This window comes from Macaca thibetana, chromosome 2, assembly GCF_024542745.1.
Source record: "Macaca thibetana thibetana isolate TM-01 chromosome 2, ASM2454274v1, whole genome shotgun sequence".
Classification (NCBI taxonomy): Eukaryota; Metazoa; Chordata; class Mammalia; order Primates; family Cercopithecidae; genus Macaca; species Macaca thibetana.
In genome coordinates, this window is record NC_065579.1 from 78,672,150 (window position 1) to 78,699,312 (window position 27,163).

Here is a 27,163-nt window from a genome sequence, read left to right on the forward strand (position 1 = left end):
CTGTCCCCAGTGGCTAGATTTCATGGAAATTAAAGCATTTAAAGTTAAATAAGTAAGCCTTTTACTCTCTAATATAACGTGTTTACAGAAAAATTTTCAGGTACATTCTAATGCCACTGTTCCTTGGAGTCTACTTAGATATGACTTTGGCATATTCTACCTGGGGATTTGACCCCATTAGTCATGACCCTATTTGCAATATTCCTTCTGGCACATCCACTGAAGGGGATCAAGCCCACTGCCCTAATCAGGCAACTTGAATACTGACAAAACAAATCAATAAGCTCACTGGAGAATTTTACTAAGCTTGGCATCAAATACTTGGGGTATTTAAATTTCTAAAATATTTCCACCCTTTTTACATTTAAGCCATCTGAGAAATGTTATGCAGATGTAGCTTGAATGCAACTGTTTGTAGCTCCATTAAAGGTTAAATTTGCGTAAAAAATAAGTTATGAAATGAAAACTGTACTGCATTGAGGGTGCATTATATTGTGATTGACACAACTCCATTTTACAGATTGACAGTGAGACTTAGATACATTTAGATAATACAGGGAAATAAACATCAGGATATCTTATGAAAAACAATAAAATAGTTGAGGAGGTAGAGCCATTTGGATGCTAACACTGGCTAAATTTAGATAAAAGTGTATATTGTATGTGTTTATAGTGAGATGTATTTGCTGATATTTTCGTTCTTTTGGTCCAATGGGATATGATTTGGTATATTCAGTAAATAATCTTCTGAATGGAATTTAAGGACCATTAAAATGCAGATCCAAGAACACAATAGAGAATGTTAAATAATGTGAACATGGAGAGTAGCCTAGTAAAATGGTAATGGGAAAATTCCATAATCTGAGAGGTTTGCTGTTATTCTTCTGTCAGGGGAACCTATGCTAGCTAAAAGACCCTGTAAGAGAAGTTCATAAAACATTTATACATGTAATTAAAGGTTCTCTAACTTAAGACCTAGGGCATGCATCTTCTGGATAATTCATTGAATTTGCAGTTTTAATTGTGGTTATTGTAGATTTCTGGCATTTCTACATCCGTTAACCACAATGTATTATTTTTTAAAGTCTCCTTATAAAAATGCTTCATGAATCTAAATGTAACTCAAAGAGTAAAATTCATTACCTTTAGGAAATGTAATTGAAAACATTTTTTCTTTTACTCCAAGAAAGATTGAAATGGCTATCCAAGTAATGAAAGTGGTACAATGAAAAATTACGGCCTCCACAGGCCATCAGTTACGGCACCATCTTCTATTTATACGTAACCTTTTCTTGAAATACAACTACAAATATAATTCACGACACATTTTCAAAGTTGGCAAGTGTACCATATCAGGAGATTCTACCAATTTCCATAGTTATTTTAAAAACAATTTATTTCATGTTCAGTGCCAAATAAAATAAGTTCAGAGAAGTTTCACAGACTGATTTTCTGGGGTTCCTTAGGGCATCTCTGTGTTTTAAAACAACAGATGCCTGTTTGGATATTCTCTTCAAGTTTGTCCTTAAATTTTGGAAAGCAGTGAAAGGTTTTAGGATCTAAGAAGACTTTACTTAATGATCAGCTAATAAGGTTCGGGAATTTACTTAAAGATTGTCACAAATGATGATACCTTTCAAATAGAGACACTGGCAGAACAATGCTTGTCTGGTGACTCACACATACCTTTGCTGAAGAGGGTGGTGTGTAGACAAAGGATTAAATAGTATTGAAGTTAAATAAAGACAAATAGAGATAGCAGAGCCTGAGGCTCCTGGCTTCTGAGGCAGGTTGCCCCCATAGGTAATAGTTCATTTGTCTTGTACAGTGTTTTTGTAACTTTAGTGAAGATCAGAATCACCTGGGGGGCTTTTTAAAAAACAGATGATCAGGCTGTACCAACAGAGTGTCTGATTTATTAGGCCTCCCTGGTGTTGGACCCCTAAATTTGGATTGCGCAGAAATTTTCCCAGATAATGCTAGTGATACTGTTTCAAAAACTACACTGAAAACTTGTGATTTGTTCCAGTTATTCCGGGTTTTGGTGCGAATCTTACTGGATTGGTTTAAATACTCTCTTTTTAAATTTCACTAAAGTCAATCAATTTCTGGAGATTATTGCCCAGTGATGATATTCACAAAATCTGATATGGAAAAGAAAAACACGAGGTTGTTAATAAGCTATATGATATCTAGGATATAGCTGTCTGAGGGAGTTAGCTTTCTTTTGGGGTCAGTGGACACTCACCTCTGAAGAATTATTATTTGTAAACCCTGCTGGGCCCACTTTCTTCAAACCTCTTGGCAGTTTAAAGGGAGTCACATGAAGTCAGTTGCAGAAGATCAGCCTGGATAGACAGCACTCAATAGCCAAGAAATAACTAGGATACATTTGCAGATCTCATTTTCTTTCCATGATTACAAGTAATCTTGTCATGATAATCTTGTAGTCCTTTATGGACTCACTAAAGTAAGCATAATAGGTGATGTTGACAATTTGGTTTTTATTTGGCAGAATGATGTCTAAAAAATATAAAGGAATTTTGTCATTGGATGAAACAAATATTTATCTATGGGGGTTCGGCTTCTTTCCTAGTTGGACTTGGGCAATTTATTTAGCCCCTATAGGCCTCACTTTTATCTCCTATAAAATAAAAATAAAAGTACATATATTATATAGGGTTTAGTGAGATAAAGTTAAAAACTCCTATAAATCACATAACAAATGCCTGCCACATATAAGTATTCAATTAATATTAGCCATTAGGCTTTATGTATAATCCATAGATAAATAGACTAGCTGACTCTATCTCTTGGAGGCTCTAAAACCATTTCTTTGGGACTGCCAGTTCTGGAGAAGGCGGAATGGGGAGACACAGTGAGGTTATATCAAGATGATGGAACGGAGGTCCTTTTCCACTGGAGATTGTAACAAGGATGTGGGATGAGAGGAGCATCAGCAGGCATAGGTGCATAACAGAAGAAGTTTCTAATGAGGATTACAAAGGAGAAACAGAACAGTATTTTGCTACAATTCTCGTAACTGAAGGAAATGATGAAAGAGAAGTTAAACCTTCTTTTCCTTGACACAAGTCATTCTCCTCCTGTTCAGGGATGTAGCATTCTCTATCAGTACTCACCACTTTTACTTTCCTTCTGTCTGTAGCTTTAGTCACTCTATGCTGTAGTTCTCCCTGCTCTGTTACTGTACATACAAGCTACAAGGGATGCTTATATTTTTGTTCCCTGATAGTCAATTTAGGCCACAGGACTGGTAAATAAAAGGCGACAAGTATCCTTTCCTCATTCTAAGCATCTAAGCATCTGGGCCTGCTAAAAGGGCTTTGAAGCAATGCTGAGACTTCCTTGACAGCCAGGGGAGAACTGCATCTGCCTTTTCTCATTCTTTTTCTCACCTCCCTGCTGCAAGAATGGGAGACAGCACAATGAGTCAGAAGGAAGAAAGGAGGACAGGAGTAAAATAACAGATCAAGCCCCTCTTCCTCACTGCAGGCTAGTGAGCCTAGGCCAGGCCTGAACTACAGAAAGGTGACAAGCTTGTTATCATTTGTGAGATACGAGATACCTATTTTGACTTTTATTATTATATTGGATTTTGATTAGTATCTTTGTTATTAATACTTAAAAAGAGCTAGTTATACAATTCCAAAGCAACCTAAGCTGTGGGGTATGCCCCAGATATCTTCTAGAGGCTGAGAAGGAAGACCCAATAGAAAAAGTTTTAAACTGTGGTGGGAGAATTTTTTTTTTTTGTAGCTATTGAGTTCATTCCAAGAAACATTCCATTGACCAGTGTAATATTTGCCTCTTTGATTTATTTTTAGGCTTGGAATATAATCTTTAAATGTGTAGCATATTAACTTTCAGAGGTGACAGATTCATAGTTTATTCTACTGCTGTTTTCAAGAGAATAAGATAGTTCAATGAATTGAATAAAAGAAGCTTTGAAGCTCAGTGTTTCTAAATTAGATCAGAGGGGAAGGATGAGCAAAACAGGAAGACCAGGATTCCATTTTTGTCTAATTAATTCTTGTCTCAACTTGTAAACTCTGCATCATCCTTGGCAAACTCATTTTTCCCCATTGCCAGGATAGTTTGTTAATGTAGTTTCCTTTCTCTGGGACATCTTTTCTTTCTCTGACAGATGAAAAACACCTACTCATCTTGTGCATCACCTCTTCCATGTAACCTTACACCATAACCTAGTCCATCCTCTCCTCCAGAAGGAACTGACAGCTTGCTTTCTGTTTAAGCATTGAATAATATCCAGACTTTTTTTTTTCTGTTTCTTTATTCCTTTATTATAATTATTTATTTACAAGTCTATCTTTGTCTAATCAATTTGGACCTTATCATATTTCTATTTGCATTCCTAAAATGTAATAGCGTGCTTAGACTATATTAGGATGCCCGATGCCTATTTACTGAATGAGTAAATGAAGATATTGAAAGAGTGACTTTGTCTCCAAATGGAAAAGAGATCAGGTAGGTGGTCCAAACTGTCAGGAATGGGAAGCACAGATAATAAGATCAAATGTGTTTCCCATAGAGTCCAGTGTTTGTTACATGACTACCTTTATCAATCCCCAAGGGTTTATACTCTATTACTTCAATAGTCATTGAAATTGAAATTTAAGTGGAGTGATTCAGTAGCTGATTACATGTGCAGTTCAGATCTGTTTTAGATTGTGAATCTTCTATGTGAAACAAGTGCCAGCACAAGGAGAGTTATGTAGTTCAAATAACAAAACTGCTACATTTGCATATCATTGTTTTCATTTTTTCTTCTTACATTACAAATAGGTTAATACATTTGTTGAATTTGGGATAAATTTTAATTCTTGATGAATTCTTTCTATATTTAGACTGCTTACATTCAATCAGTGTGAAGTTGTAAAGGACTATCTTGTACAGTCATAATAAATTTAATTATATCCGTTGTTGCTTGTAGATAATATGATTGCTTATATTAGGTTTGTTTTATGAGGCATTTATACTCACTTAGCTGTGCAATCAATTGTTTATGTAATAATTATCTTTCAAAAAGTAATTATTTCAAAGTGTTGGCATGTTCTCTTGAAGTTTAAAACACAACAGTTTTCTATTGGTGTTTTGATGCTGGAGAAGTCTAATTCAGGAAATTGTGAAATGAATTTGGTGGACATCTGCTTTGAGAGTAACTGTGACAACAGTTCCTTAAAAATTGTTTTATGGTAGTGTACTTAGAGACATTAGAATGCTCCAAGTTTTAGTTTGTAAAAACCAGGCCAATTTTCAACTGCTTTTGCAGGAGCATATGTGTTTGTTTGGCACTCTTAGGAACTCAGCTGGTACAATGTTACTGGTAAACTGTTGGATAACTATTCACAGGACTATGTCAGAGTATAGGCCACTTGAAAATAGGAATTGTTCATACCTTAGAATCAAGTAAAAATAGACCCTAATCTTGGAGATTATTATTTTGTTGGCAAAACAGATACTTTGTGCCATTGTGCTGCCTGCTGCCCACAGGCTCTAGAAACATACAGTTGGTGATTGTTCTGAGGAATTATATCACAGAGGGGCACTACTGCGGTGAGTTCACAAAATTTAACAAGGTTGCTGAACACAATATATAGGGGAATCATTGAGGTCCCTGGGAAAGATTCTAAAGTATGTACTGCGAATATGTTCATTAAATGATGATCTGGGAGAAATCATTGCAAAGATTAACATGTTTTTCTGGAAGCATATCTATTGCATGGGAAGTAGTAATTTCTTATCTCTAGGCAAGGCAAAGTTGCATAAGCATTGAGAATGAAGAGTCTAAATTTCAGTGATCACATGCCCAAAGTAATGCCTTTAGTCCAAGTGACTTAACTGAATACAGGGCTTAAGTACTCATCTTCTAGCTAGATTGTGTCATTTTAATAGGCAAGACAATCACTTAGATTGGTTAGCAGTATCTTGTGTTATTTTATTTATGAGTTGACATCCATTGATTTTGACAACATTTGTCCTTATCTTATATGAAAGTATCAAATTCTTAAAGTTAATTGTCCCTTAAAGGTCCTGCTCATTCTAAGTGAGTTTCTTGGCCAGTTGGCAATAGACTTTAGGTCTGCTGATATGATGATGGGAGTCTTGCGGGGGCAAAGTTGGCTGCAGACTCTGCAGTTAATGCTTTGGAGTAGCAAAAGCTGTTTTCACAAGGTCTGTTAGAAATGGCATGAACTGACCTTCCTATCAGGCAATAAGTGGTAAAGTCTAGATTCTACTTTAACCTTATTGTTGATTTTACTAAATTATTCCAGTACTAAACTATTCCAGTCATCATCATCCTCATCTATAAAATTAGGTGGTTAGAAGATTGTTAAAGTTCTTTTTAGCTCTATTATGGGTTACATCAGAATTGGTATACAAAATATCATAGTTGATAAACAACTCTGTCCTTTTTCTGGAAATACTTTCTAGAATATAGTTTCCAGTTTTCCTGTATTAAGTGTGATCGTATAACTGAGTTCTGGCAATGGAATGTCAATCACCATTTGGAGAAAAAGTTGCTCTTTACTCAAGGACACTCATCTTGGAGTTACTATGAATAAGAAGCAATTGAGATTTGAGTGTTTATCTAGAAGTATTACCCTACTAATAATCTGGGGCTATCTAATTATAAGAAAATCTGCCAATAGAATGTGTTCTCTGCTTTACCCCTTCATCTAGATATCTATAGCATTTGTGGGATAATATTATAGCTAGTGTATAGGCAGAGGTGTGGAAACAAAATCTTTGATGGTATTGAAAGATAAAACATTATTTTATTCCAAAAGCTACTTTTTCTAAAATATGTAATGAATTTTCTGAAAACCAGTGCAGTGTATTATAAGTACTTCCAACTAACCCAGATAGAAGGACTTGCCTTGTAAAAGAAGAAAATCAAATGCTCTAGGTTACTATGTGTTTCAGTTTCATAAGTATGCATTTTAGTATACAAACCACAAAAAAATTAGCTGTGTGTCACTGTGCATGCATATATAGTCCCAGCTACTCAAGAGGCTGAGGCAGGAGGGCTGCTTGAGCCCAGGAGATTGAAACTGCAGTGAGCCATGATTGTGCCACTCCACTCCAGACTGGGCTACAGAGCAAGACCTTGTTTCTAAAATATAGAAACAATATATAATATTTAATATAATGACATAATATTAATATAATATGTAATATAATGACATAATATTAGTAAAATATATATATTACAATAATCTTTTTATTGTTTGTAGAGAGAAGGTCTCCTATGTTGCCCAGACTGGTCTCAAACTTCTGTCCTCAAGTGATCCTCCCACCTTGACCTCCCAAAGCCCTGGTCTTACAGATGTGAGCCACCACACCTGGTTGAGAAAATCATTTTAACTTAGATTTATATGTAAGATATATATATATATATGCATATACATATGCATTTATCCATACAAAATTCAGAATACAATATTGATTCTTTATAATATTGCTTAAAAAGCAATCTTAAAAGCAAGAATTTCAAGGGAGTTCTGAAAATTGTAAGTTAATAATTTGATTCAAAGTTTTGAGTAAGATGGGGAACATGTATTTTTCCTGTTTAATTTGTGAAACACTGAACAGGGGAAGGAAAAAATGATTGAATAATTGGATACTTGAATTAGAGGGGACAGTGTAGATTTTGTTTTAATTCAAGTACCTTATCTTCAAGATGAAGAAACTGAGGGGAAATAGATTAAATAGTATGCTCAGGTCTCATAAGTAATGTCACTATTAGGATTATAGTTCTGTGTATTATTAGCCATTTGAGTGGAGTAGAAGATGTCTGGCAGGCTCATCCCCCATCTCACAGTTATATAATTACATCCTGACTCTGTAGCTGATGATAATGAGAAAGATACATAGGTTAAACTTATATAACATTTGTTATGAGACACACATGGTTCTACATGTTTTACAGATAGTATCTCATTCTAACAGCAACTCTGATGTAACCATATTCCAATTTTGTCTCAGTAATCTTGCCTTCAGGTATTTAAACATTTGTCTACTCCCCCGCAACACTGTAGCAGGGTTGGTCTGTGTAACGTGTGATGGCATTTCACTTGTGATATTAGGTTACAAAAGACCATGAAGATTTTGTCTTGGGTTTCTACTCTCACTCTCTACCTCTCCCCATGTCTCTCTTGGATAATTCACTCTGTGGGAAGCCAATAGCCATGTCATGAGTAGCCCTATGGAGAGAGCCATATAGTGAGATCTCTTGCCTGCTGTGCAGATCCTAGGGCCACAGTCAAGCCTTCAGATGACTGCAGCCTCAGCCAATAGGCTGACTGAAACATCACAGGCTACCCTGAGTCAGAACCACCCAGCTAAGTTGTTTGCAGATTCCTACATTGTATTTAAGTCACTCTTTTCAGCTGTATTAACGCCAAAGTATTGTTGTTTAATGGCATTCATTGTCATAGTGACTATGACACATTTTTTTTTTTAAAGCCTGCAGTTTACACTTAACTGTGAAAAGTTTGCTCTTGTGTATGATTTCAAATTAGTGAAGTGGATCAGAAATAATAAAAGGCAGAATAAAGTTGTGATATAAGTCACTGGTGCACAAAAGTTAAAGAAAGGTGAAGGAGTGGGACCCATTAGCTGAGAAGAAGGGTATTGAGGACGGACTCTTACCTCAGAGAGATAATTGCCTTCTGTCTGTTAAACTGGGAGCTGAAACTTGTCACCTTGGTTACGAGAGACTTGATGCTCAATAGTCAAAAGTGAAATGACTTGAAGAGTGTTAGTTTCATTGCTAAGTGGACTAAGAGAAAAGTTTTCCTTGGACAAATATAGTTGTCCCTCAGTATCTGTGGGAGATTGGTTTTGGGATCTCTTGCTGATACCAAAATCTACTAATGCTCTATTCCCTTGTATAAAATGGCATTATATTTGCATATAACCTACACATATCTTCCTGTATACTTTAAATTACCTCTAGAATGCATAAAATACCTAATACAGTGTAAATGCTATGTAAATAATTGGCACACTGTATGTTTGATTTGAATTATTTTTCATTGTTATTTGTATTGTTACTTTTTATTTTATGTGTCTAATTATTTTTTACCTGCTGTCATTTGAACCCATAAATACAGGGTCTGCAGATATGGGAGATCAACTATACATTCTGTTTAGATGGCTCTGGTGATACCAAGCTTAACATATCCGGCTTGAATCACTGATACCGAGCAAAACAACTGAAGATACTAGAAAACTTGGTGTGTTTCATGTAGCTTAGATATTTTTAAAAAGGCAAAATGGATGACTGTGAAGAATAATTTTATAGGATTAGTGTAAATATTTTAGTAACATTATACCTGTTGTTATTTATAAAAAAATAAGAAATTGTATCAAGGATATTGGCATGAAAAAATATGAATGTTATAGACTGTCTGAATGTTTTATCAAGATAAGAAAAGGGGGAAAAGTAGAAAAACATTGAAAAATTATGACTGATTGGATGCATGTTTCACTCTTTTGGGGAAAACCTTATCGTAACTAGACTGTTTTTAGAGATGCTGTGACTCTGCAGAATATCCCCAGACTTCCTTTGCAAAGTTAGTTGACCTATCATCTTCATCCCCGTGGACATGACTTCAAGTTTCACACGGCATTGGAGTGATTGGTTTCATGTCTGTGTCCGCCATGGTCTTGTGCACTGGTGAGAATTAAGTATTATTTATTTTGATATCACAGTGTATATGTAGTACTTGGCACACATTACAAGCTCAACAAAATGTTAGACAACTGAAAAATGCATCTTAAAATAGTGTTTAGAAAATGCAGTGGTTCGTACATTTTTCTTTCAAATATAGATACTGTTAGAGACTGCTAAGTTTAGTAGAAATCTTAACAATGGCAGGGAAATATTTGATCATAGTTTTCCAATTATTTACATAAAGAAAGAAGATAATCATTTGTTGCATTTTCTGACAATACAAATAATTTTGAAGGTCAAAATTATCATAAGGAATCTAAGCATGGAATGTACCATAATAATTTATTTCTCCATGCTTTTTGGCATGTTATTAAATCTTTTGGGAAAAAAAATACCTTTATGAGCCTTTAAAATGATATTTTAAAAATGTTTATATTTTTCAAGATGTTTTAAACGATTCAACCTTTCTTTCTTCACATATAGTGAAATATTTATTCATTTACAAAAATTTCTAATGTACTTATTTGCCTGCTACTATTTAAAGCACCTAATCCCTTTTACCTAGTGCTGGTATGAAAAACTGTCTTTATTCATCGAGCTTACATTTTAGTGGCAGGAGTAGTTAAATTAAAGTATACAGGCAATCAAGAGTTCTTTGGACATGCTAAATTTAAGAAGCCTAATAGATATCTACATGGGAATGTTGAGAAGGAAATGCATATGCCTAGAGCCTATGGGAGAGATGAGGACAGAAGATAAAGATTTAGAATATAAAATAATAATGATATACAAAGCCCTGATATTGGATAAAATCACCTATGGAGTTTGTATAAATAAAAAAGAGAGGATACCAGAGGACAGATTCATGGACACTTTAATATTTAGAGGTCTTGCAGAGCAGAATAATCCACGAAAAAGACTATAATGGAGGATGATATCAAGAAGCCTAAAGGAAAAATGTCTTTCAATAAGAAGGGAATAGCTACTTATATCTGGTACCCTCAGAGGTAAAGAAAACAAGAACTGAGAATTAACTACTGGGTTTTACAAGATGGCAGTCCTCAGTGGCTCATATATTCCTACTGCTGCTTATAATAATAGTAGCAATAGTAATTTTAATAACATAGCACCTCTCAGGGCCAGATACTGTTCTATGTGCTTAACAGGTATTAAACAATTTATATATATACATATATATAATGTATATATATATATTTAATTTTATTGATGATAATTGAAAATACCTAATTGGATTGAGCTGAAATGAAAATGGGAGGAGGTGGTTGTATTGGTTACGTATTGCTACATCAAAAAAAAAAAAAGTAATGGCTTAAAATGAGCAAACTTTTATTTTTCTCATTATTCCTACACATTAGAAATTCTAATTTAGTTGGTTGGTTCTAGCTCAGGGTCTCTTATGAGGTAGCAGTTAGGACAGTGGGTGGGTCTGCAGTCACCTGAAGGTTGCATGGGCCTGAATGATTCTCTTGTGAGATGACTTAGTCACAAGGCTATTGGCTGGAGATCTCAGTTCCTCACTGGCCATTGGCAGGAGGCCACAATTCCTTGCACCCAAGCCTTTCCATATTGCTGGTACCAACAGGGCTACAGCCTTTCCTACAAAGCAAGAAATCAAGGGCAAATGAGGAGAGACTGTGATGATGCTTTTGATGACTTATTCTCAGAAGTTACATACTGTCACTTCTGTCCTATTCTATTCATTAAAATTATGTTGCAAAGGATATTTCTATGGAAAATTAGTTCCCACCTTTTGAAGTGAGTGTCAAATAATCTATTAACATTATTCAAGCCACTACTTCAGTGATGAAGTGTAAAGATTCCAAATATATGCAAGTATTGTGAAATTTTTTTTGATAAGGGTAGCAGAGAGATGAGAAGTTAATTGAAATTAGAGATACAATGAAATATTTTTAAAGACAATATTTAGGCATATGTTTTGCTTATATGAAGGAAAAAACAACACGAAGAAGAGAAAGAAGACATGCAGGTCCTCAAGGAGGTTTGGTATGGGAAAGGATCTATATAAAAAGAAAGAAGCAGTGGATGCATCTTTCAGAGAAATCAGAGGAAGTTAGAGAATGGTGGGTACACAGTCAGGTAGAGTGGGAAATTATTTTATAGAGGGAAGTTGGGGTAATTTTTAAAGTATGGTCTATTTTCCCTGGAAATTATTAGGTGAGAATAGCAGCAGAGAAGGAGAGGCAAGGAGAGGGGTGCTGGGGATTTGAGGACAGAGGAAATCAGAACTGTGGGTTAGCTTGGAGAGTTGGACGATGAATTTGCTATGGAAGTTAAGTAGGATTGTCTGACTTTTCTGAGTGCCCATTTGAGATTCATGATCATAAATATAAGTGAATCCAGTCAGCACATTTATAAGATTATGACTATCTTAGACCAGATCATTATTACCATGTGCCTGAATTATTATAATAGTTACCCAATGGTCTTCCTTTCCTCAGGTTTCCCTACTACTGCCACATCAATCTTCTTAAAACTCTTTTCTGCATAAATTAAGCTCTAGGTCAAAAACTTTGTTTCTCCTTGATCTTGAAGGCCAAGCACTTAGATTTTTTCCCTCAGCCTGTCATAATACGGCCATAGACTACATCCCCCATGATGGCAGACCACAAAATATTTTCCATGGTGCATTCACATGATCTGTTTTGTATTTTGGATGGCTTTTTCTGGTGGTTGTATGAAAACATATTGAATTAAGGCATTACCAGATTCACAGAGACCAGCAAGGAGGCTGTATCTGTAGCAAAATATGATAGTTGTACCAAAGCATTAGTAGTCAGAAGAGAAGTGAGCTGATGGGGATGAGAGCTATTAGGAAGGTAAATCTCTTGACTTCGATGTAAGGATAAAGCGATAGGGAGATATCTAGAGTGACAAACAGATTTTTCACTTATATGATTGTTAGATGGCGGTAACAGAGAATGGAAAAGGAAGAAACAAGATGAAGAGAAAGAGAAGTCCAGCTTAATACATATGAAATTTGACATACCCAAGTAACATACATTTGTAGATGTTCAGTAGGAAACTGGAATGTTTAAGTTTGAGGTCTGAGTTCTAGACTGGGGATCAAAATTTGGTAATCATTAGCAATGAAATCATAGATTGGTTTGTTATCAAGTATTGATTATATATATAGTATTAGAGAAATTGAGACTATCTGAATCCCTGGAAAAAACTTTAAGGATAGAGGAAGAGATTCCCTCAGGAAAGAAAATAAATGACATAAGGGTAGCAAAAAATAAAATAGTAAGTGTTATTACAGAAAGTATAGGAAAGAGCTTCTTAAGTCAACTAATGTTTATATTTAAAAAGAACTAGGATAAGATATACAATAGTGCCATTTGAACAGTAGTTCTCAACTGTATCTGTTAGCATCATCTGGAGGCCTTCTTTAAAAATCAAGTAATAACTGGATTATATGTCTAATAAATTAAATTGGAATACCTGAGTAGCAGGTAGTAGTGGTCCCCTTTTTAAAGCTCTCTGATGATTCAGATGCAGATTAAAGGTAAAGATCTACTGAGATAGAGTAATTTGACTGTTTGTTTCATATATTATATGCATTAGGGTAAGTGTAAATGAAGTTAGATTAAGTTGCCTGTGGCAATAAAATTTAGATAGTGCTATTACTATGAAAGTAGGGAATATGAGCCAGCTATGTGTGGTGGATTGCAAAAAAAAAAAAAAGGAATTTATTTTAGAAATCCCACTTAACTCTGTATGTACTCTCATTTGCAATTTGACTTTGTTGCTCCTCTCTCAAGAGGTACAGTCTGTTTCTCTACCTCCATAATTTGGGCTGGCCCTGTGACTTGCTTTGACCAATGAAATGTGGCAGTAATGCTATTTCAGAAGTTCTGGGCCTAGGCCTAAAGAGAGCTTGCAGTTTTTGTTATCATTTTCTTGCCTCCCTGAGACCAAAAACTAAAGAAGCTCAGGTCACTTTCCTTAAGGGTGAGAGGCCATGTAAAGAGAGAAAGGGAGCTTGCTGACAGCCAGTGCCATCCTCCAGACATGTGATTGAGGCGACCTTGGACAGTCTAGCGCTAGCTGAACAATCAGATGACTGTGAACACATCAATGACTCCAAGAAAAATAACCAGAGAAGCCTCCTTTCTTAGCACAGCCCATCGAAACCCACAGAACTGTGAACAAATAAAACGGTTGTCGTTTAAACCACCAAGTCTTGGGGTGGTTTTTATGCAGCAATACACAGCTGACATACTAACATTAGAAACAATTACCCATCTTTAGATGTAACTGATGAAGCAGTCAGTTATAAATTCTTTTGTCTATCGATAATTTTGATACTTCCTGAGAAATCTATTTTAAGTCTCCCCTGACCACATAAACCTTTTATAAGCAGTGTATCTGAAACATAGGAGTATTGCAGACTACTGTTTAGAAATATGTAATTATTCAGTTTGGTGCATTATCTAATAATTTGCCCTCCCAACTTCGTTTCCTGCCTCTTACTTTGGGTATGTTATTCAAAGAAAATAGCCAGAGATGGTCTGTTACTCTTGCTGCTGCTATTGTTACCATTCCTACTGCTACCACTATAGTAATAGAAACAACTAACTTTTGTTAAACATTACTATTTGCCAGAAGCCCTCCCATGAACTTGGCTTTCTGTGTCTCATTTTCTGCTAACACTGTGTTACCTAGAGACTGTTATAACCTCGGTTTACAGAGGAAATCAAGGCTCAAATACAACAAAATAAGGAAACACAACTAGTAAGTGACTGGAAAGTGACTTGATATAGGTTTGAATGAATCCACAGACTGTTTTTCTAACTAGTTTTTTTTTTTTTTTTTTTCTTTTTGCCCAGGCTAGAGCGCAGTGACGCAATCTCAGCTCACTGCAACCTCTGCTTCCCAGGGTTAAGCAATTCTCCTGCTTCAGCCTCCCGAGTAGCTGGGATTACAGTTGCATGCCACCATGCCCAGCTAATTTTTGTATTTTTAGTAGAGACAGGGTTACACCATGTTGGCCAGGCTGGTTTTGAACTCCTGACCTTGTGATTTGCCTGCCTCGGCCTCCGTGGTTTTAGGTCCCTTTAAAACCACGCCCGACCCTAACTAGTTTTAAAAGTCCTTAGGTCTATATCAAAAGCATTTTCATAATATGCTCCCAAATTTTTCATTTGTGAATTTTCTGAAAGAAAGAGACTTTGGGGCCACTGTTTTTAAATAAGGAAAGACAACTACTATTCTTTGGGGACCTGCTAATGTGCTAAGCAATTCATCCATATTATCTAAAATACTCCTCACAGCCATCCGACATGACACATATCATCTCCACTTTTATGCCACATAAAATAGGGAGATTAAATAATTTTCCGAAGGTTATATGACCTGGAACTGGTATAGCTCAGACTCTAACACAGGTCTATGGGGCCCTAAGCCTCAAATTCTTTTTATTATGTTACTTTGGCTTTATCTTTGAATTTATATCCAGTGATGAACTTAATTTTATTTCTCAGAGACCTAGTTCTCCCATCCGGGATAAACAGCTAGCAGATACTCCATCCTTCATGTTATCTTAAATGTAATTGTCTCAGGTAAGTCTTTTCTGATCTCCTAGATTAGCATACTTTCCTGTTATATAGATCCAAGGCACCTTTTTTTCCCTTCTTACTTTTAACTTTTTCTATTTTTATTTCCTCAACTAAGTGCGAATCCCCATAAAGATGAGGATATTTTGTCGTCTGCATCATTAAAATTTCAACACTGGTACAGAGGCTGACACAGAGCAATCTCTCAATAAATCATTTTGTGAATTAATTCATCAACTTTTAGGCTATGGACAGGCCTGGAGAAATGACATTTGTGTATTTAAATTTATTGTAACTAAAATCCCATAATATAGTAAGAAAATCTTGATAATAAGAGCAGAATAAATACAGCTTTGAGATAGGACAACACCTTCAGGATACAGAGACCATGATAATGTAAAATTCTCCCTGCTTCAGTAAAAGTCTGTCATGCAGCCCATTGAAATCTTACCCTCGATGGCTTTTTCCTCATTGTGTTCTCAAAGTGGAGTCTTAGGCCACTGCACTCAAGGAGTCTAGCATTGATTACAGGTTTGTTTCCATGGATACCAATCAGTAGGAGAAGACAGAAAATAAACAAGACCTAAACATAAAGCATTGATATCATATTGTACTCTTCATAAAATAGAATCAAGGAAAAGTACATAATTGAAATCAAGGTAAAAATATGTCATGTGTCTTGGATCAAAATAGCAAGTCAGAGGTTGAGCTGAGTAAAATAAACTTGAGTTCTTTTGTCATTTCTTTCTTTTCAAGCTTTTTGGAAAGTTGTAATATTTAAATAAATAGGTGAGATTTCTGTCTCGTAATGGTTAATTCTGGTGATCACCTAGATGAATAATTTTTTTTGGAAGAGATAACACTTAAAAGATGACTTAGAACCAGGTAGATAAAAAATGAGATTGATTGTATTATTCAGTTTCATACTGGAGCATTAACACAGCATAAAGCCAATCCAAAGACTATATTTTAAGGCACTTGAAAATAATTATTTCAAATAAATACATAAATGTGAAAATATAATCTATGTAAATCTATGTAAATGGATGGTTATAGTGAATTAGTATATAACGTTACTGAGTAGATTGCTCAGGGTTTCATTAAATAAAAAGGACTAAAGACCTGGGTTAGCAAGAAAAAGCTCTTTTGCTCTATTTCAGTTGTTTTAGATTGTTAATCTGGTCCAAGATGATCAACTTCTCATTAATTATAATAATTAGAACTAGATTTACTGAGCATTAGTGTAATTTTCAATCATGCTAATAGTTGTGCTATCCTCTATTCATTAATATAAATGAGGTAAATTAGAACCATGACATTATAAAGAAGAGGCAGAAGCTGTGGGAACTTTGGTGGATCCTCCCTAAACCCCATTAATTTAATTGTAATGTGTTGTTCTTCAATATTTCTTTTCACCCTTTTTATTTTCCATTGCTAATGGTTCTTCAGATTAGTTAATGAGCATAGTAGGCTCTTAATTTAAGTGACTGCTATGGTGTGGTCTAAATCATACATACTTATATTGTCTCATTAACCTTTTCTCACATGTTCAATCAATGAGCATTTATGGAGTAGCCACTGATGCAATTTGGAATTATACATATCAGCATAACACAAAAGAAAGGAGTGGCATTGTATTAGTCTGTATTCACGCTGCTGATAAGGCATACCTAAGACTGGAAAGAAAAAGATGTTTAATTGGACTTACAGTTCCACATGGCTGGGGAGGGCTTAGAAACTGGTGGGAGGTGAAAAGCATTTCTTACATGGTGGTGGGAAGAGAAAAATGAAGAAACAAAAGCAGAAAGCCCTGATAAACCCATCAGATCTTGTGAGACTTAATCACTATCACGAGAAAAGCACAGGAAAGACTGGCCCCCTTAATTCAATTACCTCCTCCTGGGTTCCTCCCAAAACATGTGGGAATTCTTGGAGATAAATTCAAGTTGAGATTTGGATGGAGACACAGCCAAACCATATCAGGCATCCCCTGTTTTCCAGGAGATCCTAGTCCAGAAGACATTGTGGATTGGATTGATATTGTTAAAAATATGAAAGCAATTTCAAAGTAAAAATTGTTTTCTTCGTGGTGTCCTTAAATATTTGCTTTCTATCTTAAAGATGCCAAAATAAATTCCCTTCTTCACCTTTTATATTCGTTTAGACATTCCCAGAAAGGCCTTTCTTGAAAACATTACCTAAATTAGGTACCCATTTTATGGTCTTAACAGATCTCCTTCAGTCTTAACTTCGCGTCCTTCTGGTATTGGCCAGAAATCTTTCTCAAATGGAATCTTATCTCTTGCTTTTAAGAAACTGCACAAAGAACAGGGTCTTATTGCACCTGCTCTTTTTTAAGTGCCTTCAGCTCAAAATAGTTAATATACTCGAGAGTCATATGTAGGGGTAGCATATTCTTAGCTCCTTCACATTCATTGAGCAATCTTGTACTGCCTTTGTGCTAGACACTGAGAATGACTCTGAGGATGTCGGACATGGCAAGTTTCCTTTCTAAAAAGAACATAGTCTAGTTGGAGAAACAGTAATGAGAGATGCTCATGCCACATTCAGTGCCAGAACTTGGATTTGAATTTTTTCCAGGGGACAAAAGTCTGTGTTTATTCCCACTAAAACACACTGCCATTTCAAAGAGATTTGGGCTTTATTAAAAACAATAACAACATTATGATTCTAGCAGAGATTAAATATGGGAGTCATATAATCAGCATTTTCTATTTGTTTATTGTGACCAGAAAACTGGGAATAAATTGGGGGAAGGAAGGCATGAAGGGAGGAGGGAATGAGATAGAGATGCAGAGAGAAAGTATCAGGAGGGCCATTGCTTATCCTGACAAAAGGTAATAAGCCAGTAGCAGTAAGAGGAAGAGGAAGGGATAGATTCCAAAGATGTTGAAAGAGTGAAACACAATAGGTCTTAGTGGCAGATTAATGTGGAAGTGAGGACAGACATGGATGAGGCAAAGAGTGGGGTTAAAGAAGATCTCCTATTTGTGGCTTGATCATCTTGGTGCATGAGCACCTTGGCATATCACCAACTTCTGTGCTGTTGCAATTCACAGAAGTAAGAAATATGGGCTAAGAAGCATGTTGGTAAAATAGAAAAAAATTCAAGTTTTCATTTATTTTTGATAGAGTAGGGACAGGTTGAAAGGGGCCCTGAGTATTTCCTGAGATGTGGCAGGCATGTTTCTGCTGTTACAGTAGTTGTTATTGTTTGCTACCACTATCACTACTACTGCTGTCGTAGCTACTACTTATCCTCCCACTTTTGAACATTTATTTATAGCTGTGGATTGAGATAGGCTGCTCTATGTATATTTTCTTTGCAGTTTTCACAACAAACCTATGAGATAAATGTTCGTCTTTATTTTATGCTGAGTAAACTGAGGCCTAGTGAGATTTAAGTGTTGCTAAATAAGATTGCTGATTGTCAAGAAGTTAGTGAATGTCAGAATGGAGATTCAACCCGATTTCAATGCTTATGCTCTTTCCAGTGCCTCCTATCTATTCAATTTCAAATCATTTGAATATTAAGTACCTGTGAGACATCCAGATTTGCTTATTTGTAAATTGTGCATAATTATAACTGCTTAAATGCATAGGAAAGTGTGAAACTGAGATATGCTACCCAGTATGGAATATTGACAAGCTTTTGTTGAAAACCCTTTTTTTATCATTTGGTATTAATTAATTTCTAGAGAAGAATTTGACCAAACTGTGAATTACTAAGTGGTTTTTAATACTAATAAGATCAAGGCTAAAATTTTCTTGGGAATGCTTGGTTTGTCTTCTATTTAATACCTCCAATAATGAACAAAAATTATAGACTGGAAAACTTGAAGCTAAAAAGAACTTTAGAGATTATTTAGTGAAAGGGTTTATATAAAGAAACTAAGTTCTAGGCAAAATTTGCTACTGCCAGTCCTTAAATCATATCCAGACATGTGTGTGTGTGTGTGTGTGTGTGTGTGTGTGTGTGTGTTTTGTTTGTTTTTGAGATGGAGTCTCGCTCTTTCACCCAGGCTAGAGTGTAGTGGTGGGATCTTGGCTCACTGCAACCTCTGCCTCCCAGTTTCAAGCAATTCTCCTGTCTCAGCTTCCCGAGTAGCTGCAATTACAGGTGCACGCCACGATGCCCAGCTAGTTTTTGTATTTTTGGTAGAGATGGGTTTTCATCATATTGGTCAGGCTGGTCTCAAGCTCCTGACCTCAGGTGATCCACCCTCCTCGGCCTCCCAAAGTGCTGGGATTACAGGCATGAGCCACCACGTCCAGCCGTGTTTTCTTTCACCTACATAACATAATAAAGTTGAGTGGTATCATCCTCTTTATCTTGCCCTTGAACACACCACCTCATTGGCCGCAGTCTCCGCCCCATCCATATTTTCTTACAGAAACTTTTCTTTCATTGATCTGTCTAGCCTCATAGGCCTTATGTTTGTGATGCCTAATCTAGAGACCAGTTCAGTATTATAAGTTATTCAGTTTTACAGAGGGAAATAGAATCTAAGGTTCAGGATGTATTGTCTTTCAGTCTGTTAAATCTACCATTATTTTTTCTTGTGATAAAGAATGTATTAGTTTGCTAATGCTGCCATAACAAAAACTACTGACTGGGTGGCTTAAGCAACATAAATTTATTTTCTCACAGTTCTGGAGGCTAATAGTCCAAAATCAAAGTAGCAGTAAGTTTTGTTTCTCCTGAGGCCCTTCCTCGGCTTGCAGATAATCACCTCTCTGCGCTCCCTAGTCTTTTCTCTACAGCTGCATCCTTGATATTTCTTTCTTTTAATTATAGAGACATTAGTCAACTGTGTTAGGGCTCACCCTTATGACCTTATTTATCTTTAATTACCTCTTTAAAAGCTGTATCTCCAAATACAATGCTTTTTTAAAGTACTGAGGGTTAGGATTTCAATATATAAATTTCGACAGGGACCCAATTCAATCTATAACAAAGAGTATTGGTTGATTACATAATCCCACTTAATTTAAACTGGTTGTGACTGCTCCTTTCCTAGAGGGCCTATAGCACTGTTTTTAACCTCCATTATTGCACTGTTTTGTAGTTTGGTAATTTACACACTGGCTTTATCCTCATTAAAAGGTATAAGTATCTTTAGGGCAAAAATTTATAGCTCAGTGTCCTTTATGGCATACATTTTTTAAGAAGTTATTATTTGATAACACAAAACCAAAACATTTTCAATTTTAAAACACTCACTGGTTCATTTTGCTTGTATTTCAACATGAAAGAAGAATGAGTGAAACAATTATTTTTGTTTTAGAAGAAAGAATTTTGGTTAAATTAAGATGTTGTGATAAAAACTATATGGTTGAGTCAGTTATATTAAAATTGAGGTTAATCTCAAATTCCAATGAGTTGCATGTGTTTATATAAATTTTATTTTTATGTGGTTATTTTATGTAAGATAATATTATAGCTCTAATTGATATTTGTTATTAAGATAACTAGATTTTGAAAGTTTATTTCATTGTATTTACAGGAACAAATGTTATTAAGTTAACACAAAGTCATGCCTTGTTTAACAACAAAGATATTTTCTGAGAAATGCATTGTTAGGCAATTCCGTCATTGTGTAAATATCATAGAGCATACTTTCCCAAACCTAGGGGGTGTAGCCTACTACATACCTAAGGTATGCAGTATAGCCTGTTCCTCTTGTGGTACAAACCTGTACAGCATGTTATGGCATTGAATACTGTAGACAGTTTTAATGTAATAGTAACTATTTATGTATCTAGACATAGAAAAGTTTCAGTAAAAATAGGATATTACAATTTTATGGGACCACCATCAAATATGTGGTCCACTGAAACATCATCATGTGGCATATGATTGTATATCTCTTTTGCCAATTTGGAAAACTTGTTTCAGGTTTAATTTTGCACTCCAGGAACCAAAATAGACATGATATAACCTGCATCTATGTAAATTGGACCACCCAGTGGATTTTTCTACAGTGACACATTAAAAATTGTATTGAAACTTTGTAAGTATTAACATAAATTTATTTTTTGTCACTGACCTAACTTTGCTGAAGCATTACTTTAAGAGCATAACAATAACTATTGAATTTCATGTCAATCAAATGCATCCATTTTCCTTACTGGTATTTTGCAGTGTTATTTATAAAATAACTTAACCATAGCTGAAGGGAGCAGTGTTTTGAAACTGTCCAGCTAAACTTGCAGCACTTGAAGGATAAACACCCTTTGGCGGTTTGCTATAAGGAAAACTCTATGACCTTTAGAGTGAGACTTATATGATTTTCTTTTAATTGTTTTAATTTAGTCATTTATCCAATAAAATTTTTGAAATTTATCTAGGCATCTCAGGTACAAGCAATGCTTCTTATTTGCTGTGGAACTTGGGTAAGTCACTGAACATTTAATGGGCCTTGGTTTTACCTATTAAGTATTACCTATACTTTTCATGGCAACAAAGGATATTAAATGAGAAACTGTTGTGAAAGCTCTTAAAACAGGGATAGGCACATAGTAGGAATTCCACCAATTATTATTTTCCTTCCAGTCTGGCTCCCAGAATGTAGGCTACTACATGGTGATTGTCTGGAATTTAAATTATAGTAACAGAAAAATTGGAAGATGCTTGAAAATGGAGCTGATACAATCAGGAGGTACAATTGTTCAATTGGATAACATTTATTTAATTTTACTCATAGGCTTTCCTCGGTCATTGCAGCCATTGATAGGGTGGTTGGTGGGAGACAGAGAGAAGATGAAAGAGGGAGAGAGAGGCAAAATATTTGAAGCATATTGGCATTATTTTTCTTGTGATTTTCATGGTGTGGTTAGATGTCTAATCAGGTTTCAGGGTTAGTTTTTCTCTTTTTCTTAAAGACAATTCAATTTTCAAAAAATACTTTAGTTTTGTAATTTTCCTTATTTGGGGAAATATAGAAACTGTTCTTTACAGTCAATTTGTTTTTAATGAATTAATTGCCCTTTAAAGTAAAATTATTTGCCAGTTTCTTTCAGAGCTGATGCACTACCATCAGGTTGCCATCTGTCTTTACTTAATATAAGAATCATGCCCTGGCTGGGCGCGGTGGCTGAAGCCTGTAATCCCAGCACTTTGGGAGGCCGAGACGGGCGGATCACGAGGTCAGGAGATCGAGACCATCCTGGCCAACACGGTGAAACCCCGTCTCTACTAAAAAAATACAAAAAACTAGCCGGGCGAGGTGGCGGGCGCCTGTAGTCCGAGCCACTTAGGAGGCTGAGGTGGGAGAATGGCATAAACCCGGGAGGTGGAGCTTGCAGTGAGCTGAGATCCGGCCACTGCACTCCAGCCTGGGCAACAGAGCAAGACTCTGTCTCAAAAAAAAAAAAAAAAAAAGAATCATGCCATAGTACAGAGCTAGGGAAACAGACTGCGCAACAGCATATTGGATCCTGTTCCCACTGTCTTCCCTGAGTGACTTAACAACTCTAAAGCTGACTTGACATCTTTCTACTTCTGTCATTCCCTTGGCTATATTAGATTAATAATGATTCTTGACTATGACAGTAATTATGTTATTAGGAGAACTAATAACTTCTATTAAGTGTTCATGGGAAGAAGTCCTAAAAGACATCCATAATAGCTACACTACTTCCAGACATATTACAAATAAGACAGAATTGTCATGGCAGGCAGAATTCTAAAGTGGTTCCCAAGACTCCCATCCCCTGGTGTGCATACCTTGTATAGGTTGATGCAAAAATAATTGTGTTTTTTCCCATTACATTTAATGACAAAAACCACAATTACTTTTGCACCAACCTAATATAATACTGCCACCCCCCACCATGAGTGTGGGCAGAACTTGTGAATTTAGTTGGACAGTCATTCCTTTCATTAAATTATTGTATATAACAAATGGTGATGGGCTGGTCGCTGTGATTGTATTATATTACCTGGACAGAGTGTTTTCTTCAGTCCTGGAAGAAAGCATTCAACCACATTATGAGTTGACTGTTGGAGCCATGTGGTAAGAAACCGTGGGCAGCTTCTACTTGCTGAGCAATCACTGGCTGACAGCTAGCAAAACATTGAAGACCTCAGTTCTAAAACCATCCATAAGCCTATTACCTGTTTTAATCAGTATTAACCTTTATGTATTTTTATGTATTTCATCTTAGTCTTCCTTGGTATTACTGTCCAACTTTCTAAGTTATTTATATTCATTTATTTTTATATTCATGTGTACCACTTATCAAACTATTTATATATTGTATTAATGTGTGTCTGTGCAAACTTTTCAGTATGCTTTATCTGAAGGCAGGAGTAGGTAGCCAAGAGAAGTAAGAAAAATAATTGGCCAGTAAGAGCTCAAATAGGGATTGGATCCCAGATGAACCCTTACTAGATGTGTAATCTTTTTTCGTTTTTTTGTTTTTTGTTTTTTGTTTTTTTTTTGAGACGGAGTTTTGCTCTTGTTGCCCAGGCTGGAGTGCAATGGCATGATCGTGGCTCACTGCAACCTACGCCTCCCAGATTCAAGGGATTCTCCTGCCTCAGCCTCTCAAGTAGCAGGGATTACAGGAACCCCACACCGCGCCGAGCTAATTTTTGTATTTTTAGTAGAGACAGGGTTGCACCATGTTGGCCAGCCTGGTCTCAAACTCCTGACCTCAGGTTATCCACCCACCTTGGCCTCCCAAAGTGCTGCGATTACAGGCATGGGTCACTGCGGCCGGCCTAGATGTGTAACCTTTTTAAAGTGACTTCACCTTTTTCTGCTTCAATTTCTTCATCAATAAATTAGTGTGGTTGAAAAGATTTGTACAAATTTTGTACAAAATGCTTTTCCAAAGTAACCTCTGGTGCAGAGAATTTCAGCCTGATTTAAGGCTATTAGGTCCTCTTTTAAGATGATGTCTTTTAGTGAACTCCAATATATTCACATAAAAGGCCTGTTACCTGCCCCAGCTTTCTTCCCTCCCTACCAGGATGGAACCCAAGGGGAATCTAAGGAAGGTAGTTGAAAAATACTGGCCCTGGATAATCCAGTTTTACAAAGTAATACTTATCACCTATAAACAGGGATGATATTTAAAAATGTTTAACCACAAACTGAGCATAAACACTGACTACACAGAATATGTCCAGCTCTAAAGATCCCAGAAGACTCTATTGGAGACTGTGGCCAAAATTCAATGCTGCCTATAATCAAGGATTTTACTTTTGGAATATTATAATCGTTTTATTATATATGGTCAAAATGTTAGATTTCTAAAAATATTGAGGTTCCAAGACAGTTTATTTAACAGTTATACAGTCTAAGTGTGTGCTAAACCCTGTTCTAAATGCTTTATGTGCACCTCACAACCACGAGGAAGCAAACATAGAAAAACCTGAAGCACAGAGAGGTGAATAAACTCAGACAAGGACACACTGCCAGGTGGGGAGTCAAGATTCTAACCAGGAAGTTTGCTCTTAAGTCTGGACTCGTATCTCTATGCCATCCTATGCCTTAGCATCAAGCGTGACAATGTGTTTAGAAAATATGGTGGAGCTGAAACATTTTAAGTTGAGAATTTCTCTCCTCTGTCTTCAGTGTACATATGATTTTAAGTTATTTAGTCATTTTTAATGTCAGTTTTTAATTTATGTATTCATGGTTGAAAGACTTAAAGAAAGGCCTAGATGCTAGTTGGTGAATCTCACCAGAAGCATAATAATTTTCTCAGTCCTCACTCTTTTTTATAATATAATTTATTGAAAGAGATGTTTGTTGTTAGAGATTCACAGCTAACAGAATGACTATCACAAAGTATGAATGCAATTTACTAATTGCCACTCTATAGATATACTTGGTACTTGGCAATGGACAGGAGAAATCTGACAATTTTGATTAACCATGCACTTTTAATACTTACTTTATGTTTTCCCAATAATAGCAAAATATTTATTATCATGAAAAACTTTGGAAGGTGAATTTATTTTCCAAATGTGGCTGAGGTAAAACTCTGAGCAATTATTAGTAATACTCAAATGTGATTAAACACTAAATTATAAATTGTCGTAGAATATTGTTTAAACATATTACATCAACTAATTCAAATTACATTTCAGAGCCCAAGAGAATTAAGAAGAGCCCAAGAAATGATATAGTAGTTTCCCTGGAGGTACTTGTGTTTACTATATTTTATGTAGGCAAATATCTAATTTATTTTAAAAAGCAATATTAACCAGAAAATATCTGGTGATAAATAATTTCACAGGAAATAATTCATAGGGATGACTGAAATATTTTTCTTTTTTTATTTATTTATTTTTGGGTGAAAAGAGACAGGAAGGTGTGATTATTGTCTCGCAGAAAAGATGTTGCCTATTTAATCCATAAAAAGAAAAGGAATGCTTTAAGACAGTTTCTAAAGTATTCTTCAGAATTTCTTAGTAAATTGGTGTTGGCTCTCTTAACCTTTTCTTGTAGTTCTTATTTTCTTCAGAGTTTTCATGCTGTCTTCTGGAGTCCTCCAAATTTTTCTTATTTGTTCAAATCTATATATTCTTCAACTGATCACAGTATTGTAATAAAAGACTTACCAATATCTAGTATAATTTTGTTTCTTTCTTATATAAGCATGTTTTTTCTAATTATCGAAAATACAGAATTATATAGTAATCAATTTTAGTCAACTTAAATATATTTTTGTTACCTAAAAAACAGAGAAAAATACTGCAAATTAACTGAATAGGAATAGTATTATAGAATATTATCTATATAATGTTGTCAGAAATGCTTCTCTTACCATTCAATAGAAATATTTCTGGCATTTGGGATTCTATAAATCTTAAGCAATGTTCTGCCTTTGATATTCAACCATATCCATCACTTTACATCCTTCATGAAAATCTTTCAATGACTTCCCGTTACCACCAGGATAATGTCTAAACTCTTCACATCCCCAAAAGCCCTTTATGATTTGACTGCTTGTGACCACTTTGACCTTCTGTATTGTCACTGTCTCATGTTGGTTGGGCCAGGCCTACTCTCTCTTACCTGAGCCCACAGCCTACAATGCCTCTCTCACCTTTTCAACTCTTTCTCCGTTTACATGCTGCCTCCTTCTGGAGGCCACCTCTGATCTCCCTGGCTATCCTAGAATGTCATTTGCATAGCACATATTCTTCATAGCACATAACTTCATGTTATAATTCCTATTTCGTTATCTGCCTCTTCAGCAGATCTGTACAATTTTTGAAGGCAGATACTATTTTATTCATCATTATATTCCCATAACCTGCTATAATACATGCCTCCCATATTGGAGGCATTTGATAAGTATTTGTTGATTGAATGCATGAATATTAAAGTGGTAATTATAGAGGAAGGTGGAGTGGTATGCCCCTATAGTCCCAGCTGCTGCAGAGGCTGAGGCAGGAAGATCACTTGAACCCAGGAGTTTGAGGTTGTGGTCTGCTATGATCAAGCCTGTGAATACCCATTGCACTGCATCCTGGGAAGCATAGTGATAGTTGGCCTCTATAAAAATAATTTTAATAGTAACCCAAAGCATTCAGGAATCATGAAATATTTTCCAAATAAAAAAGAAAGATCGAAGTATTGTAAGTATAATTTTAATATGTGTATCGTTATTTACTCTATTCATAAATATACTAATTAATATTTAAGATAAATGTAATGACTTTTTAAATTAGAATGTTTGTTTAATGCAATAAGAGATTTTTAATTATGATATATAGGGCTAACAAATGTATTATATTGATAGGGACATATTTTTCTGTATATTTTACTTGTTCGATATGCTATAAATAACTGTTCCTCAC

General features: G+C 35.6%; 1 protein-coding gene across 4 annotated transcripts in view; it reads left to right on the forward strand.

Moving 5' to 3' along the window:
• NAALADL2 (N-acetylated alpha-linked acidic dipeptidase like 2) overlaps positions 1–27,163 on the forward strand; it is a 1,132,125-nt gene that overhangs the window by 247,292 nt on the left and 857,670 nt on the right. The gene's annotated exons all lie outside the window — the stretch shown is intronic.